Raw genomic sequence first — 20,092 nt, 5'->3', positions numbered from 1 at the left:
CTGGTCTCAGAGTTTAGCTTTCGTTTCTGATTCCCAGAGTACTGCTTCGGTGGGAAAGTTAGACTCTATATAGGTGTTTTGCCCGCGTAGTAACTTCGCGGAGTCAATTCGTCAGCCTACGGAGCGAGTTGTGTCTGGACAGCGCGCTCCGATTCAAGCCTCGCTCCTGCTCAAGCCTTGCCTTGCTATCCAGCCTTTGCCTTGCTTCCCAGCCTTTGTTTATCTACGGACTTTGCCTTGTTTCCCAGGACCAATCCTTGCCTTGTTCCACGGATTTTACCAAGTTATTCCACGGACCTTGTTCTTGTTCCTAGTTACCTTGTTCCACGTTTTAAGCCTTGTTTCAAGTATCAAGTTATTTCCTAGCCTTGCTCAAGTTTATGGACTAAAGGACCTTGTCATCTCCCCTCACTTTGCCTGGCAAAGTGAGTGTTTCGGTTATTGGATTACAACTTTGGACCATAATATTACTTATTGGACATTGCTTTTTTGGACTAATTTTGACCTTTCCTGAAAGGTCCGCTTCTGAACTAACTTTTACATTTGTTTTTATTAACCTTATATATTTCCTTAATAAAGATATTAGTTAGAATCTGGCCTCTGCGTATGGTTATTGGTGCTCTGTAGCCTGGGTCGTGACAGTTTGACTCCGCGCCCCTAAGCACCAATTAACCTCGGCCAGAATGTCTACCGGAGTCGTACCTGGGCCGAGCGGCCAGCCGATTACCTACACCATCGACAATGATGAGGTGGACCGAATCCGCGATAAGCTCAATGCACAGGATGGAGAAATAAAGGGTTTGAAGGAACGCGGAATTCGTCTTCCGGCCATGGCGTTGCCAACCAAGTTTACTGGAGAAGCTTCTAAGGTTCATGTTTTCCGTCGCCAATGTCAAGCTTATCTAGAGGCCCGTGCTGCCGAGTTCCCCCAAGAAGACATCAAAGTGGCGTGGGTTTACAGTCTTCTAGACGGGCCAGCGGCCAACTGGGCGACGGCACTGCTCGACCAAGCCTCTCCACACCTAAGATCAGCGCAACACTTCTTGGACCACCTCAAGGAGACTTGGGGAATCGAGGACAATTTGGAGGCAGCCGGTCACAAACTCCGTCGCCTCTTCCAAGGAGACAGACCTATGTCCCAGTATATAGCCGAGTTCCGAGTGCTGGCCCACAACACCGGCTGGAACGATGTAGCCCTCAGAGGACAATTCCGGGAGGGTCTCAACATTGAAATGCTGGAAGAAATCTCCAAGGTGGATCCTCCCCAGACCCTCGAGGCACTCATTGACCAATGTTTACGGGCTGAAGTCATGATTGCCAACAGGAAACAGTGGGTTCGAGGCCAGGGCAGTAGAGCCGGGGCAAAACCCCCCGCTCCCGCCAGCGTTCAGCCACGTCCAGTGTGGAGACCCCCACCGCCAACCCCATACCCCAGAGGAGGCGAGGAGGTGCCGATGCAGCTGGGCAATGTGCGTCCCAGACTAGATGCCGCCGAGAAGGCCCGTCGTCAACGCTTAAACCTCTGCTGGTATTGCGGGAACGGGGGCCACTTCGCCAGAGAGTGCCCAGCCAAAGGGAAGCCTGCCGCCCGTCTTGCGGCGGCGTCCTCCACGGAGACGAAGGCGTCTGAGCCGACTGGCACACAGCCGGCGGGGGAAGCCAACGACCGGGTGTAGAGAGGCTCGCCAACCCGGTCAAAAAATCCATTCAAGAGCCGCCAACCGGGGTCCTGTTCCTTCTCGTGGTCACATTATGGTCAGCAAAAAGGGGACCCGTCATGATCCACGCCATGATAGACTCTGGAGCTACCAACAATTTCATTGATAGAGAGTATGCCGACTCTCTGGGATTACAATATCATGATTTCAAGAATGCCCGTGTGGTGCAAGCCATAGACGGCCGCCCCCTCAAGACGGGCCCCGTAAGTCAGTGGTCGGAACCCACCAGGATGTGGATAAGGGAACATATGGAAGAGATTTCCTTCTTTGTTACCGAGGTTCCCCATTTCCCTGTGATTTTGGGAATTCCATGGCTGACTCTCCACGACCCTAACATCTCCTGGTCCAACAGAGAACTGCAGTTTGCTTCACAGTACTGCCAAAACCATTGCCTCGTAGCCAAGGTCTGCCATGCCACAGACACCGAGCCCATTATCACCTTGCCAAAGAAGTACTCCGAGTATTGGGATGTATTCAATGAGAAAGAAGCCGAAAAATTACCCCCACATAGACCTTATGACTGTGCCATTGACTTGGTGGAGGGGGCCCCGATCCCGCGAGGGCATCTCTACTCCCTGACTGAACCAGAGCAAGAAGCTCTCAGGGAATTCATAGAGACAAACCTTCGCAAGGGATTCATCAGACCCTCTCAATCCCCAGCCGCCTCCGAAGTGATGTTTGTGAAGAAGAAGTCAGGGGAACTACGCTTGGTGGTGGACTACAGAGCATTGAATAATATCACCAAGCGGAACAGCTATCCCCTGCCCTTAATCTCGGATCTACTGGATCGGCTTCGAGGAGCCAAGGTTTACACCAAGCTGGATCTTCGGGGGGCTTACAACTTAGTTCGCATCAGGGAAGGGGACGAGTGGAAGACCGCCTTCCAGACCAAATTCGGATTATTCGAGTCCCGAGTTATGAATTTCGGTTTATGCGGAGCTCCCGCAACGTTCCAGCATTTTGTCAATGACATTTTTCAGGACTATCTAGACAGGTTCTTGATAATCTACCTGGACGATTTTTTGGTGTTTTCTAGATCACAATCAGAACATGAGAACCACGTCAAAATGGTGCTACAACGATTGCGGGATCATGGACTTTATGCCAAGCTGGAAAAATGCGCCTTTGATCTACAAGAGGTAGATTTCCTTGGTTACCGCATCTCGCCTCTAGGGCTTTCCATGGATCCAGCCAAGGTTTCAGCAGTATTGGAATGGCGGGCGCCAACTAACAAGAAAGAGGTGCAGCGTTTCTTGGGGTTCGCGAACTATTACCGCAAGTTCATTCCAGATTTTGCCCGCTGGTCCGACCCCATCACTAGCTGCATCCGTGGAAAGCAGCCTTTCCGCTGGACTGATCAAGCAGAGAAAGGGTTCCAGCAACTAAAGAAACTATTCACCTCCCAGCCAATTCTACAGCACCCAAATCCTGGAACCCCTTTTGTTGTGCAAGCGGACGCCTCTGATGTGGCAATTGGGGCTGTACTCTTACAACCGGTGGGAGATCACCTCCATCCCTGTGCCTTTTACTCTCGTCAACTAACCACACCAGAGAGGAATTACACCATTTGGGAAAAAGAACTACTGGCCATAAAGGCAGCCTTTGAAACTTGGAGACATTGGCTAGAAGGGGCCAAATTTCCCATTGAAGTCCACACTGATCATCGTAATCTAGAACATCTAAGAACTGCCCGCAAACTAAATCAGAGGCAGCAACGTTGGGCTTTATTCTTCGAACGTTTCGACTTCCAGATTCACTATGTGACCCCAGCCCAGACCAAGCAGGCAGACGCCCTGTCACGTAAACCGGAATACGCTGCAGGACGCAAGGAGACCTTTGAATCCCAACTATTACAACCCGGGAACTTTGCCACGCTCACAGTGGGGAACACCAAATCCATTCCCATTGGTTCAGCTTCCTCTACTCCAGGACCCCTCTGTGCTCAAGAAATCAGGGCTAGTCAGCAAGCAGATGCCTGGGCGCAGGACCAACTTCGCCAAGGTTTGCATTTTCCCTTTTCGCTTAAGGATGGGCTGCTTTGCTATAGAAATCATGTTTATATCCCACCCGGACCGGGCAGGGAAAAAGCGCTTCGTCTGTGTCATGACTGCAAACCAGCAGGACACTTCGGACTATTTAAAACCATGCATCTGATCCTAAGGGATTTTTGGTGGCCCAAGATCCGCAAGGATGTGGAAAAATATGTCAACACCTGCCCAGTATGCCAGCGCTCCAAGATAAGAAGGGAGAAGCCCTCAGGGCTTCTACACCCCCTTCCTACCCCATCTCGCCCATGGGAAATAATTTCTGCGGATTTCATCACTGACCTACCACCTTCCTGTGGATTCACCACGATCTTAGTGGTGGTGGACCTTTTCACCAAGTTAGCCCATTTCATTCCCTGCGAAGGCCTCCCCACGGCCAAAGAGGATCTATTCCTTCAACATGTTTTCAGACTACATGGATTGCCCAAGAGTTTAGTCACAGACCGTGGATCTCAATTCACCTCTCGTTTTTGGAAGGCACTACAAAAACTATTGGGCATAGACTCTCGCTTATCTTCAGCTCATCATCCCCAAACAGATGGGCAAACGGAGCGCACCAATTGTGATGACCCATGGGCCTTGTAGTCCTGCTCAGGACATTGTAATTCCTGATGAAGATGAAAACTTGGGTTTTTTACCTTCCCAGTCTGAACTGGATTCCTCTCAGCCAGATCTTTCCCAGGCAGATCTGGGAACCTTGCACCTGCAAGAAAGTTGTCTCCCAGAAGTATGTCAAACAAGCCCAGAACCTACTTCTCCCGTGTTCTTGCGCCGGGAGTTTTGTAAACAACAGAGAAGTTTGGATTCAGCTTCGCGCAGGAGTGCAAGAATTGCAGCTAAGAATGTAGCCAATTAAGACTGCTTCTCGTGAGAATCTTTAAGGAGTTTAACATCTGGTCTCAGAGTTTAGCTTTCGTTTCTGATTCCCAGAGTACTGCTTCGGTGGGAAAGTTAGACTCTATTTAGGTGTTTTACCCACGGAGTATCTTCGCGGAGTCAATTCGTCAGCCTACGGAGCGAGTTGTGTCTGGACAGCGCGCTCCGATTGAAGCCTCGCTCCTGCTCAAGCCTTGCCTTGCTATCCAGCCTTCGCCTTGCTTCCCAGCCTTTGTTTATCTACGGACTTTGCCTTGTTTCCCAGGACCAATCCTTGCCTTGTTCCACGGATTTTATCAAGTTATTCCACGGACCTTGTTCTTGTTCCTAGTTACCTTGTTCCACGTTTTAAGCCTTGTTTCAAGTATCAAGTTATTTCCTGGCCTTGCTCAAGTTTATGGACTAAAGGACCTTGTCATCTCCCCTCACTTTGCCTGGCAAAGTGAGTGTTTCGGTTATTGGATTACAACTTTGGACCATAATATTTCTTATTGGACATTGCTTTTTTGGACTAATTTTGGCCTTTCCTGAAAGGTCCGCTTCTGAACTAACTTTTACATTTGTTTTTATTAACCTTAAATATTTCCTTAATAAAGATATTAGTTAGAATCTGGCCTCTGCGTATGGTTATTGGTGCTCTGTAGCCTGGGTCGTGACAGTTTGACTCCGCCACCCTAAGCACCAATTAACCTCGGCCAGAATGTCTACCGGAACCGTGCCCGGTGGGCAGCCACTGAGCTACACCATCAGCAAGGACGAAGTGGATCGCATCCGCGACAGACTCAACGCCCAGGATGGAGAAATAAAGGGCTTGCGGGAGCGCGGAATCCGCCTCCCGGCCATGGCGTTGCCTACCAAGTTTACTGGAGAAGCTTCTAAGGTTCATGTTTTCCGTTGCCAATGTCAAGCTTATCTAGAGGCCCGTGATGCCGAGTTTCCCCAAGAAGACATCAAAGTGGCGTGGGTTTACAGTCTTCTAGACGGGCCAGCGGCCAATTGGGCGACGGCACTGTTCGACCAAGCCTCTCCACACCTAAGATCAGCGCAACACTTCTTGGACCACCTCAAGGAGACTTGGGGAATCGAGGACAATTTGGAGGCAGCCGGTCACAAACTCCGTCGCCTTTTCCAAGGAGACAGACCTATGTCTCAGTATATAGCCGAGTTCAGAGTGCTGGCCCACAACACCGGCTGGAACGATGTAGCCCTCAGAGGACAATTCCGGGAGGGTCTCAACATTGAAATGCTGGAAGAAATCTCCAAGGTGGATCCTCCCCAGACCCTCGAGGCACTCATTGATCAATGTTTACGGGCTGAAGTCATGATTGCCAACAGGAAACAGTGGGTTCGAGGCCAGGGCAGTAGAGCCGGGGCAAAACCCCCCGCTCCCGCCAGCGTTCAGCCACGTCCAGTGTGGAGACCCCCACCGCCAACCCCATACCCCAGAGGAGGCGAGGAGGTGCCGATGCAGTTGGGCAATGTGCGTCCCAGACTAGATGCCGCCGAGAAGGCCCGTCGTCAACGCTTAAACCTCTGTTGGTACTGCGGGAACGGGGGCCACTTCGCCAGAGAGTGCCCAGCCAAAGGGAAGCCGGCCGCCCGTCTTGCGGCGGCGTCCTCCACGGAGACGAAGGCGTCTGAGCCGACTGGCACACAGCCGGCGGGGGAAGCCAACGACCGGGTGTAGAGAGGCTCGCCAACCCGGTCAAAAAATCCATTCAAGAGCCGCCAACCGGGGTCCTGTTCCTTCTCGTGGTCACATTATGGTCAGCAAAAAGGGGACCCGTCATGATCCACGCCATGATAGACTCTGGAGCTACCAACAATTTCATTGATAGAGAGTATGCCGACTCTCTGGGATTACAATATCATGATTTCAAGAATGCCCGTGTGGTGCAAGCCATAGACGGCCGCCCCCTCAAGACGGGCCCCGTAAGTCAGTGGTCGGAACCCACCAGGATGTGGATAAGGGAACATATGGAAGAGATTTCCTTCTTTGTTACCGAGGTCCCCCATTTCCCTGTGATTTTGGGAATTCCATGGCTGACTCTCCACGACCCTAACATCTCCTGGTCCAACAGAGAACTGCAGTTTGCTTCACCGTACTGCCAAAACCATTGCCTCGTAGCCAAGGTCTGCCATGCCACAGACACCGAGCCCATCATCACCTTGCCAAAGAAGTACTCCGAGTATTGGGATGTATTCAATGAGAAAGAAGCCGAAAAATTACCCCCACATAGACCTTATGACTGTGCCATTGACTTGGTGGAGGGGGCCCCGATCCCGCGAGGGCATCTCTACTCCCTGACTGAACCAGAGCAAGAAGCTCTCAGGGAATTCCTAGAGACAAACCTTCGCAAGGGATTCATCAGACCCTCTCAATCCCCAGCCGCCTCCCCAGTGATGTTTGTGAAGAAGAAGTCAGGGGAACTACGCTTGGTGGTGGACTACAGAGCATTGAACAATATCACCAAGCGGAACAGCTATCCCCTGCCCTTAATCTCGGATCTACTGGATCGGCTTCGAGGAGCCAAGGTTTACACCAAGCTGGATCTTCGGGGGGCTTACAACTTAGTTCGCATCAGGGAAGGGGACGAGTGGAAGACCGCCTTCCAGACCAAATTCGGATTATTCGAGTCCCGAGTTATGAATTTCGGTTTATGCGGAGCTCCCGCAACGTTCCAGCATTTTGTCAATGACATTTTTCAGGACTATCTAGACAGGTTCTTGATAATCTACCTGGACGATTTTTTGGTGTTTTCTAGATCACAATCAGAACATGAGAACCACGTCAAAATGGTGTTACAACGATTGCGGGATCATGGACTTTATGCCAAGCTGGAAAAATGCGCCTTTGATCTACAAGAGGTAGATTTCCTTGGTTACCGCATCTCGCCTCTAGGGCTTTCCATGGATCCAGCCAAGGTTTCAGCAGTATTGGAATGGCGGGCGCCAACTAACAAGAAAGAGGTGCAGCGTTTCTTGGGGTTCGCGAACTATTACCGCAAGTTCATTCCAGATTTTGCCCGCTGGTCCGACCCCATCACTAGCTGCATCCGTGGAAAGCAGCCTTTCCGCTGGACTGATCAAGCAGAGAAAGGGTTCCAGCAACTAAAGAAACTATTCACCTCCCAGCCAATTCTACAGCACCCAAATCCTGGAACCCCTTTTGTGGTGCAAGCGGACGCCTCTGATGTGGCAATTGGGGCTGTACTCTTACAACCGGTGGGAGATCACCTCCATCCCTGTGCCTTTTACTCTCGTCAACTAACCACACCAGAGAGGAATTACACCATTTGGGAAAAAGAACTACTGGCCATAAAGGCAGCCTTTGAAACTTGGAGACATTGGCTAGAAGGGGCCAAATTTCCCATTGAAGTCCACACTGATCATCGTAATCTAGAACATCTAAGAACTGCCCGCAAACTAAATCAGAGGCAGCAACGTTGGGCTTTATTCTTTGAACGTTTCAACTTCCAGATCCATTATGTGACCCCAGCCCAAACCAAGCAAGCAGACGCCCTGTCACGTAAACCGGAATACGCTGCAGGACGCAAGGAGACCTTTGAATCCCAACTACTACAACCCGAGAACTTTGCCACGCTCACAGTGGGGAACACCAAATCCACTCCCATTGGTTCAACTTCCTCTACTCCAGGACCCATCTGTGCTCAAGAAATCAGGGCTAGTCAGCAAGCAGATGCCTGGGCGCAGGACCAACTTCGTCAAGGTCTGCATTTTCCCTTTTCGCTTAAAGATGGACTGCTTTGCTATAGAAATCATGTTTATATCCCACCCGGACCGGGCAGGGAAAAAGCGCTTCGTCTGTGTCATGACTACAAACCAGCAGGGCATTTCGGACTATTTAAAACCATGCATCTGATCCTAAGGGATTTTTGGTGGCCCAAGATCCGCAAAGATGTGGAAAAATATGTCAACACCTGCCCAGTATGCCAGCGCTCCAAGATAAGAAGGGAGAAACCCTCAGGGCTTCTACATCCCCTTCCTACCCCATCTCGCCCATGGGAAATAATTTCTGCGGATTTCATCACTGACCTACCACCTTCCTGTGGATTCACCACGATCCTAGTGGTGGTGGACCTTTTCACCAAGTTAGCCCATTTCATACCCTGTGAAGGTCTCCCCACGGCCAAAGAGACTGCAGATCTATTCCTTCAACATGTTTTCAGACTACATGGATTGCCCAAGAGTTTAGTCACAGACCGTGGTTCTCAATTCACCTCTCGTTTTTGGAAGGCACTACAAAAACTATTGGGCATAGACTCTCGTTTATCTTCAGCTCATCATCCTCAAACAGATGGGCAAACGGAGCGCACCAATGCCACCTTGGAGCAGTATCTTCGCTGTTATGTAAACTACCAACAGGACAATTGGGCTTCTCTGTTACCACTGTCTGAGTTTGCCTACAACAATGGAGTTCAAGCTTCTACAAAAGAAACGCCGTTCTTTGCAAACTACGGCTTCCACCCACGTTTCTTTCCCCCTGTCATTGAAACTTCAGAAGTTCCCGCAGCAGAGGATTGGCTGCAGGAACTCACAGCGGTGCAACAACTTTTGCTCCAGCAACTGGACCAAGCCAAGGAGGACTATAAACGCCACGCTGACAAACATCGCCAGCCGGGCCCCGAAATCAAGGTAGGAGATCGGGTTTTCCTGTCCACTCGCTTTCTGCCCTCCCACCGCCCTTGCCGGAAGTTAGATGCCCGTTTCATTGGCCCCTATCCAGTGGTGGCGCAATTAAACCCCGTGACTTTCAAACTCCAACTTCCGCGTTCAATGCGCATTCACCCAGTGTTTCACCGTTCCCTGCTCCTTCCGGCGGATGGTGTGCGACCTGATACAGACCAACCGGCCCCCCCTCCTGTTTTGATGAATGGGGAGGAGGAGTTCGAGGTTGAGGACATTTTGGATTCTCGCTTTCACCGCCGCCGCCTACAATATCTCATTGACTGGGTGGGTTTTGGCCCTGAGGAACGCTCTTGGGAAGACGCCTCCACAGTCCATGCTCCTGATCTAACCCGTCGCTTTCATCAGACCTATCCCGCCAAGCCGCGACCTCGCGCCTCGGGGAGAGGGCCCCAGTTTGGGAGGGGCCTTGAGGAGGGGGATAGTGTGATGACCCATGGGCCTTGTAGTCCTGCTCAGGACATTGTAATTCCTGATGAAGATGAAAACTTGGGTTTTTTACCTTCCCAGTCTGAACTGGATTCCTCTCAGCCAGATCTTTCCCAGGCAGATCTGGGAACCTTGCACCTGCAAGAAAGTTGTCTCCCAGAAGTATGTCAAACAAGCCCAGAACCTACTTCTCCCGTGTTCTTGCGCCGGGAGTTTTGTAAACAACAGAGAAGTTTGGATTCAGCTTCGCGCAGGAGTGCAAGAATTGCAGCTAAGAATGTAGCCAATTAAGACTGCTTCTCGTGAGAATCTTTAAGGAGTTTAACATCTGGTCTCAGAGTTTAGCTTTCGTTTCTGATTCCCAGAGTACTGCTTCGGTGGGAAAGTTAGACTCTATTTAGGTGTTTTACCCACGGAGTATCTTCGCGGAGTCAATTCGTCAGCCTACGGAGCGAGTTGTGTCTGGACAGCGCGCTCCGATTGAAGCCTCGCTCCTGCTCAAGCCTTGCCTTGCTATCCAGCCTTCGCCTTGCTTCCCAGCCTTTGTTTATCTACGGACTTTGCCTTGTTTCCCAGGACCAATCCTTGCCTTGTTCCACGGATTTTATCAAGTTATTCCACGGACCTTGTTCTTGTTCCTAGTTACCTTGTTCCACGTTTTAAGCCTTGTTTCAAGTATCAAGTTATTTCCTGGCCTTGCTCAAGTTTATGGACTAAAGGACCTTGTCATCTCCCCTCACTTTGCCTGGCAAAGTGAGTGTTTCGGTTATTGGATTACAACTTTGGACCATAATATTTCTTATTGGACATTGCTTTTTTGGACTAATTTTGGCCTTTCCTGAAAGGTCCGCTTCTGAACTAACTTTTACATTTGTTTTTATTAACCTTAAATATTTCCTTAATAAAGATATTAGTTAGAATCTGGCCTCTGCGTATGGTTATTGGTGCTCTGTAGCCTGGGTCGTGACACCAATGCCACTTTGGAGCAGTATCTTCGCTGTTATGTAAACTACCAACAGGACAATTGGGCTTCTCTGTTACCACTGTCTGAGTTTGCCTACAACAATGGAGTTCAAGCTTCTACAAAAGAAACGCCGTTCTTTGCAAACTACGGCTTCCATCCACGTTTCTTCCCCCCTGTCATTGAAACTTCAGAAGTTCCCGCAGCAGAGGATTGGCTGCAGGAACTCACAGCGGTGCAACAACTTTTGCTCCAGCAACTGGACCAAGCCAAGGAGGACTATAAACGCCACGCTGACAAACACCGCCAGCCGGGCCCCGAAATCAAGGTAGGAGATCGGGTTTTTCTGTCCACTCGCTTTCTGCCCTCCCATCGCCCTTGCCGGAAGTTAGATGCCCGTTTCATTGGCCCCTATCCAGTGGTGGCGCAATTAAACCCCGTGACTTTCAAACTCCAACTTCCGCGTTCAATGCGCATTCACCCAGTGTTTCACCGTTCCCTGCTCCTTCCGGCGGATGGTGTGCGTCCTGATACAGACCAACCGGCCCCCCCTCCTGTTTTGATGAATGGGGAGGAGGAGTTCGAGGTTGAGGACATTTTGGATTCTCGTTTTCACCGCCGCCGTCTACAATATCTCATTGACTGGGTGGGTTTTGGCCCTGAGGAACGCTCTTGGGAAGACGCCTCCACAGTCCATGCTCCTGAGTTAACCCGCCGCTTTCATCAGACCTATCCCGCCAAGCCGCGACCTCGCGCCTCGGGGAGAGGGCCCCAGTTTGGGAGGGGCCTTGAGGAGGGGGATAGTGTGATGACCCATGGGCCTTGTAGTCCTGCTCAGGACATTGTAATTCCTGATGAAGATGAAAACTTGGGTTTTTTGCCTTCCCAGTCTGAACTGGATTCCTCTCAGCCAGATCTTTCCCAGGCAGATCTGGGAACCTTGCACCTGCAAGAAAGTTGTCTCCCAGAAGTATGTCAAACTGTGATGAACCATGGGCCTTGTAGTCCTGCTCAGGACATTGTAATCCCTGATGAAGATGAAAACTTGGGTTTTTTACCTTCCCAGTCTGAACTGGATTCCTCTCAGCCAGATCTTTCCCAGGCAGATCTGGAAACCTTGCACCTGCAAGAAAGTTGTGCCCCAGAAGTATGTCAAACAACCCCAGAGCCTACTTCTCCCGTGTTCTTGCGCCGGGAGTTTTGTAAACAACAGAGAAGTTTGGATTCAGCTTCGCGCAGGAGTGCGAGGATAGCAGCTAAGAATGTTGCCAATTAACATTGGTTCTCGTGAGAATCTTTAAGGAGTTTAACATCTGGTCTCAGAGTTTAGCTTTCGTTTCTGATTCCCAGAGAACCACTTTGGTGAGAAAGTTGGACTCTATATAGGTGTTTTGCCCGCGTAGCAACTTCGCGGAGTCAATTCGTCAGCCTACGGAGCGAGTTGTGTCTGGACAGCGCGCTCCGATTCAAGCCTCGCTTCAGCTCAAGCCTTGCCTTGCTATCCAGCCTTCGCCTTGCTTCCCAGCCTTTGTTTACCTACGGACCTTGCCTTGTTTCCCAGGACTAATCCTTGCCTTGTTTCACGGATTTTACCAAGTTATTCCACGGACCTTGTTCTTGTTCTTAGTTACCTTGTTCCACGTTCAAGCCTTGTTTCAAGTATCAAGTTATTTCCTAGCCACGCTCAAGTTTTATGGACTAAGGACCTTGTCATCTCCCCTCACTTTGCTTGGCAAAGTGAGTGTTTCGGTTATTGGATTACAACTTTGGACCTTAATATTTCTTATTGGACATTGCTTTTTTGGACTAATTCTGACCTTTCCTGAAGGGTCTAATTCTGGACTATTTTCTATACTTGTTTTTATTAACTTTATATATTCCTTCAATAAAGATATTAGTTAGATTCTGGCCTCTGTGTATGGTTATTGGTGCCTCTGCCGCCTGGGTCGTGACAGTTTGACTCCGCCACCCATAAGCACCAATTAACCGAGGCCAGGATGTCTACCGGAGCCGCGCCGGCTGGACAGCCGCTCAGCTACACCATCAGCAAGGACGAAGTGGACCGCATCCGTGACAGACTCAACGCGCAGGATGGAGAAATAAAAGGGTTGAGGGAGCGCGGAGTTCGCCTCCCGGCCATGGCGTTGCCTACCAAGTTTTCTGGAGAAGCTGCTAAGGTTCATGTTTTCCGCCGCCAATGTCAAGCTTATCTAGAGGCCCGTGATGCCGAGTTTCCCCAAGAAGACATCAAGGTGGCGTGGGTCTACAGTCTTCTAGACGGACCAGCGGCTAGCTGGGCGACGGCCCTGTTTGATCAAGCCTCCCCCCACCTAAGTTCAGCACAACGCTTCTTGGATCACCTTAAGGAGACCTGGGGAATCGAGGACAATTTGGAGGCAGCCGGTCACAAACTCCGGCGCCTCCTTCAAGGAGACAGACCCATGTCTCAGTACATAGCCGAGTTCCGCGTGCTGGCCCACAACACCGGCTGGAACGATGTAGCCCTCAGAGGACAATTTCGGGAGGGTCTCAACATTGAAATGCTGGAAGAAATCTCCAAGGTGGATCCTCCCCAGACCCTCGAGGCACTCATTGATCAATGTTTACGGGCTGAAGTCATGATTGCCAACAGGAAACAATGGGTTCGAGGCCAGGGCGGTAGAGCCGGGGCAAAACCCCCCGCTCCCGCCAGTGTTCAGCCACGTCCGGTGTGGAGACCCCCGCCGCCAACCCCATACCCTAGAGGAGGCGAGGAGGTGCCGATGCAGTTGGGCAATGTGCGTCCCAGACTAGATGCCGCCGAGAAGGCCCGTCGTCAACGCTTGAACCTCTGCTGGTACTGCGGGAACGGGGGCCACTTCGCCAGAGAGTGCCCAGCCAAAGGGAAGCCTGCCGCCCGTCTTGCGGCGGCGTCCTCCACGGAGTCGAAGGCGTCTGAGCCGACTGGCACACAGCCGGCGGGGGAAGCCAACGACCGGGTGTAGAGAGGCTCGCCAACCCGGTCAAAAAATCCATCCAAGAGCCGCCAACCGGGGTCCTGTTCCTTCTCGTGGTCACATTATGGTCAGCAAAAAGGGGACCCGTCATGATCCACGCCATGATAGACTCTGGAGCTACCAACAATTTCATCGATAGAGAGTATGCCGACTCTCTGGGATTACAATATCATGATTTCAAGAATGCCCGTGTGGTGCAAGCCATAGACGGCCGTCCCCTCAAGACGGGCCCCGTAAGCCAGTGGTCGGAACCCACCAGGATGTGGATAAGGGAACATATGGAAGAGATTTCCTTCTTTGTTACCGAGGTTCCCCATTTCCCTGTGATTTTGGGAATTCCATGGCTGACACTCCACGACCCTAACATCTCCTGGTCCAACAGAGAACTGCAGTTTGCTTCACCGTACTGCCAAAACCATTGCCTCGTAGCCAAGGTATGCCATGCCACAGACTCCGAGCCCATCATCACCTTGCCAAAGAAGTACTCCGAGTATTGGGATGTATTCAATGAGAAAGAAGCCGAAAAATTACCCCCACATAGACCTTATGACTGTGCCATTGACTTGGTGGAGGGGGCCCCGATCCCGCGAGGGCATCTCTACTCCCTGACTGAACCAGAGCAAGAAGCTCTCAGGGAATTCTTAGAGACAAACCTTCGCAAGGGGTTCATCAGACCCTCTCAATCCCCAGCCGCCTCCCCAGTGATGTTTGTGAAGAAGAAGTCAGGGGAATTACGCTTGGTGGTGGACTACAGAGCATTGAACAATATCACCAAGCGGAACAGCTATCCCCTGCCCTTAATCTCGGATCTACTGGACCGACTTCGAGGAGCCAAGGTCTACACCAAGCTGGATCTTCGGGGGGCTTATAATCTAGTTCGCATCAGAGAAGGGGACGAGTGGAAGACCGCCTTCCAGACTAAATTCGGATTATTCGAGTCCCGAGTTATGAATTTCGGTTTATGCGGAGCTCCCGCAACGTTCCAGCATTTTGTCAACGATATTTTTCAGGACTATCTAGACAGATTCTTGATAATCTACCTGGACGATTTTTTGGTGTTTTCCAGATCACAATCAGAACATGAGAACCACGTCAAAATGGTGTTGCAACGACTGCGGGATCATGGACTTTATGCCAAGCTAGAAAAATGCGCTTTTGATCTACAAGAGGTAGATTTCCTCGGCTACCGCATCTCGCCTCTAGGGCTTTCCATGGATCCAGCCAAAGTTTCAGCAGTATTGGAATGGCGGGCGCCAACTAACAAGAAAGAGGTGCAGCGTTTCTTGGGGTTCGCGAACTACTACCGCAAGTTCATTCCAGATTTTGCCCGCTGGTCCGACCCCATCACTAGCTGCATCCGTGGAAAGCAGCCTTTCCGCTGGACTGATCAAGCAGAGAAAGGGTTCCAGCAACTGAAGAAACTATTCACCTCCCAGCCAATTCTACAGCACCCAAATCCTGGAACCCCTTTTGTGGTGCAAGCGGACGCCTCTGATGTGGCAATTGGGGCTGTACTCTTACAACCGGTGGGAGATCACCTCCACCCCTGTGCCTTTTATTCTCGTCAACTAACCACACCAGAGAGGAATTACACCATTTGGGAAAAAGAACTACTGGCCATAAAGGCAGCCTTTGAAACTTGGAGACATTGGCTAGAAGGGGCCAAATTCCCCATTGAAGTCCACACTGATCATCGTAATCTAGAACATCTAAGAACTGCCCGCAAACTAAATCAGAGGCAGCAACGTTGGGCTTTATTCTTTGAACGTTTCAACTTCCAGATTCATTATGTGACCCCAGCTCAAACCAAGCAAGCAGACGCCCTGTCACGTAAACCGGAATACGCTGCAGGACGCAAGGAGACCTTTGAATCCCAACTGCTACAACCTGAGAACTTTGCCACGCTCACAGTGGGGAACACCAAATCCAGTCCCATTGGTTCAACTTCCCCTACTCCAGGACCCATCTGTGCTCAAGAAATCAGGGCTAGTCAGCAAGCAGATGCCTGGGCGCAGGACCAACTTCGCCAAGGTCTGCATTTTCCCTTTTCGCTTAAAGATGGGCTGCTCTGCTATAGAAATCATGTTTATATCCCACCCGGACCGGGCAGGGAAAAAGCGCTTCGTCTGTGTCATGACTGCAAACCAACAGGACAATTGGGCTTCTCTGTTACCACTGTCTGAGTTTGCCTACAATAATGGAGTTCAAGCTTCTACAAAAGAAACGCCGTTCTTTGCAAACTACGGTTTCCATCCACGTTTCTTTCCCCCTGTCATTGAAACTTCAGAAGTTCCCGCAGCAGAGGATTGGCTGCAGGAACTCACAGCGGTGCAACAACTTTTGCTCCAGCAACTGGACCAAGCCAAGGAGGACTATAAACGCCACGCTGACAAACACCGCCAGCCGGGCCCCGAAATCAAGGTAGGAGATCGGGTTTTCCTGTCCACTCGCTTTCTGCCCTCCCACCGCCCATGCCGGAAGTTAGATGCCCGCTTCATTGGCCCCTATCCAGTGGTGGCGCAATTAAACCCCGTGACTTTCAAACTCCAACTTCCGCGTTCAATGCGCATTCACCCAGTGTTTCACCGTTCCCTGCTCCTTCCGGCGGATGGTGTGCGTCCTGATACAGACCAACCGGCCCCCCCTCCTGTTTTGATGAATGGGGAGGAGGAGTTCGAGGTTGAGGACATTTTGGATTCTCGCTTTCATCGCCGCCGCCTACAATATCTCATTGACTGGGTGGGTTTTGGGCCTGAGGAACGCTCTTGGGAAGACGCCTCCACAGTCCATGCTCCTGATCTAACCCGTCGCTTCCATCTGACCTATCCCACCAAACCGCGACCTCGCGCCTCGGGGAGAGGACCCCAGTTTGGGAGGGGCCCTGAGGAGGGGGATAGTGTGATGAACCATGGGCCTTGTAGTCCTGCTCAGGACATTGTAATCCCTGATGAAGATGAAAACTTGGGTTTTTTACCTTCCCAGTCTGAACTGGATTCCTCTCAGCCAGATCTTTCCCAGGCAGATCTGGAAACCTTGCACCTGCAAGAAAGTTGTGCCCCAGAAGTATGTCAAACAACCCCAGAGCCTACTTCTCCCGTGTTCTTGCGCCGGGAGTTTTGTAAACAACAGAGAAGTTTGGATTCAGCTTCGCGCAGGAGTGCGAGGATAGCAGCTAAGAATGTTGCCAATTAACATTGGTTCTCGTGAGAATCTTTAAGGAGTTTAACATCTGGTCTCAGAGTTTAGCTTTCGTTTCTGATTCCCAGAGAACCACTTTGGTGAGAAAGTTGGACTCTATATAGGTGTTTTGCCCGCGTAGCAACTTCGCGGAGTCAATTCGTCAGCCTACGGAGCGAGTTGTGTCTGGACAGCGCGCTCCGATTCAAGCCTCGCTTCAGCTCAAGCCTTGCCTTGCTATCCAGCCTTCGCCTTGCTTCCCAGCCTTTGTTTACCTACGGACCTTGCCTTGTTTCCCAGGACTAATCCTTGCCTTGTTTCACGGATTTTACCAAGTTATTCCACGGACCTTGTTCTTGTTCTTAGTTACCTTGTTCCACGTTCAAGCCTTGTTTCAAGTATCAAGTTATTTCCTAGCCACGCTCAAGTTTTATGGACTAAGGACCTTGTCATCTCCCCTCACTTTGCTTGGCAAAGTGAGTGTTTCGGTTATTGGATTACAACTTTGGACCTTAATATTTCTTATTGGACATTGCTTTTTTGGACTAATTCTGACCTTTCCTGAAGGGTCTAATTCTGGACTATTTTCTATACTTGTTTTTATTAACTTTATATATTCCTTCAATAAAGATATTAGTTAGATTCTGGCCTCTGTGTATGGTTATTGGTGCCTCTGCCGCCTGGGTCGTGACACAAACAAGCCCAGAACCTACTTCTCCCGTGTTCTTGCGCCGGGAGTTTTGTAAACAACAGAGAAGTTTGGAATCAGCTTCGCGCAGGAGTGCAAGAATTGCAGCTAAGAATGTAGCCAATTAAGACTGCTTCTCGTGAGAATCTTTAAGGAGTTTAACATCTGGTCTCAGAGTTTAGCTTTCGTTTCTGATTCCCAGAGTACTGCTTCGGTGGGAAAGTTAGACTCTATATAGGTGTTTTGCCCGCGTAGTAACTTCGCGGAGTCAATTCGTCAGCCTACGGAGCGAGTTGTGTCTGGACAGCGCGCTCCGATTCAAGCCTCGCTCCTGCTCAAGCCTTGCCTTGCTATCCAGCCTTTGCCTTGCTTCCCAGCCTTTGTTTATCTACGGACTTTGCCTTGTTTCCCAGGACCAATCCTTGCCTTGTTCCACGGATTTTACCAAGTTATTCCACGGACCTTGTTCTTGTTCCTAGTTACCTTGTTCCACGTTTTAAGCCTTGTTTCAAGTATCAAGTTATTTCCTAGCCTTGCTCAAGTTTATGGACTAAAGGACCTTGTCATCTCCCCTCACTTTGCCTGGCAAAGTGAGTGTTTCGGTTATTGGATTACAACTTTGGACCATAATATTACTTATTGGACATTGCTTTTTTGGACTAATTTTGACCTTTCCTGAAAGGTCCGCTTCTGAACTAACTTTTACATTTGTTTTTATTAACCTTATATATTTCCTTAATAAAGATATTAGTTAGAATCTGGCCTCTGCGTATGGTTATTGGTGCTCTGTAGCCTGGGTCGTGACAGAAACCTAGGATAATTTTCTCTTAACACCTACTTCCTTTATTTGTGTGTGCATGTGTGACAGTTGATTTAGTGTGAAGAAACATTCAGATGTGTAACTTTTTCTAGGTGCACAGGGTGCTTATTAAGAGTTGAATGAACAAGGTCAAGGTCAGAGTTTATTACCATATTACTCATTCTACTTCCCTGTTTCAATTATTGGAAAAAGTATTAAATTGTTAATTTTTTCTCATAAACTTTGAAAAATTGGTCTCCCTCTATTTTATTCTTCCCCTATAAGTAACCAAAAGAGTGAATTATTATGGATGTGAAGGTATAAATGAACCTGTGTTTTGGGTCTTCATTTTGCTTTTGTATATAATCATGACTATTGAAGCTTGAAATTCTGACCTGATGGTGCCTATAAAACATTGCTGTATTTATAACCTCCATTATTGTTAGCTCTACTTGCTGAATATCTTCATCAGAAGAATGTATTAAGAAGTTCCTCCCTCAGAGGCCCAGAAATACCTAGCATTGCTTAACTGTCATTCCAGAGAGATAGCTGCGACCTTCTCAGGCGTGACACTTGGACAATATCTTCATAGCCTAAAGGTGAATACCTAGATTTCAGAACACTTTAATGCATGCAGTTCATTCTACTCTGACCATGATATGAATCTACACTGACTATTAGGCTTGTACACTGATTCATTATGGGTGTTTGCTTCAGCTTCTTAGGTTAGTTTGGAAACCTGTAACAGCATGAACTCTGCCACTATTTTTACCAGCCACAAGAGAACAGTGGTTGTTGAAAACCGTCTGCTTTCAGTTACACGTGGAGTGAGGGGAGGGAAGCAGCCAGTAGCAATAAAAGTGTGTGTGGGTGGGGGGGGGGGGGGGAGGAGGCACCACTCCAGCACCTCCAATTTAAGAGAGAAGAGAGGGATTTTTAAAGGGAGCCTAGGGTAGGAAACCTCCAAGTTGATCCCTCTTCCTTTCCTGGGAAGTGGGAGCCTTCTTAAAATACCTTAGAAAACTGCCTGCTGCAGGGAGAGAGCACACACACCTGCAGCTCCTGTCTCCTTTAGAGTAAAAACAGCTTTGATGAAGCATTAAACCCAAAGCAGAAAGCTAGGAGGGGAGAAGGCACTACTCCAGTGCCTCTAAGGTTAGGATACCTCTAGGTCAATCCCTTTTCCTTCCCTGGGAAATGGTAGTCTCCTTAAAATGCCTTGGAAAAATGCCTGCTGCAGGGAAAGAGCACACATGCCTGCACCTCATTTCATGGTGGCTTTAGAAATGGAAAGATACTTCTACCCCATATTTGAATCTTGCTTCATGTGAAGGACAGCATTGGCATAAATAAACACTTATTTATTGCTATTTGAGTCAAAAAGCAAGGCAAGCGATGCTGTGATCACCACTGAGAATTTAGATAACCAGTGGACTGGAGCATGATCCATCTCTCCCAGAAGCCTGCTTACAGCAGACAAATTGAGGCCCAGCTTTGCTAAAGACACCTTAAAGCTTTCTTCTATTCTGATTGACTCAACTGGCAGGGCTCACAGGGAAACCCCATGCAGGTTGTGTGGCCGTCTCTCCGCACTCCACATGGTCAGCAGCCACATGGTCTGTTGTGGCAAAAAAAAAAGTGGTGGTGCCATCCATACCGCTACGGCTGGTTGAAAGAACCGAACCAGTTCTGTTTT

The sequence above is a fragment of the Anolis carolinensis genome, chromosome 2 (genome assembly GCF_035594765.1).
Source record: "Anolis carolinensis isolate JA03-04 chromosome 2, rAnoCar3.1.pri, whole genome shotgun sequence".
NCBI classification, from domain to species: Eukaryota; Metazoa; Chordata; class Lepidosauria; order Squamata; family Dactyloidae; genus Anolis; species Anolis carolinensis.
The sequence above is the reverse complement of the archived record's forward strand: the minus strand, read 5'-3'. Positions refer to the sequence as shown.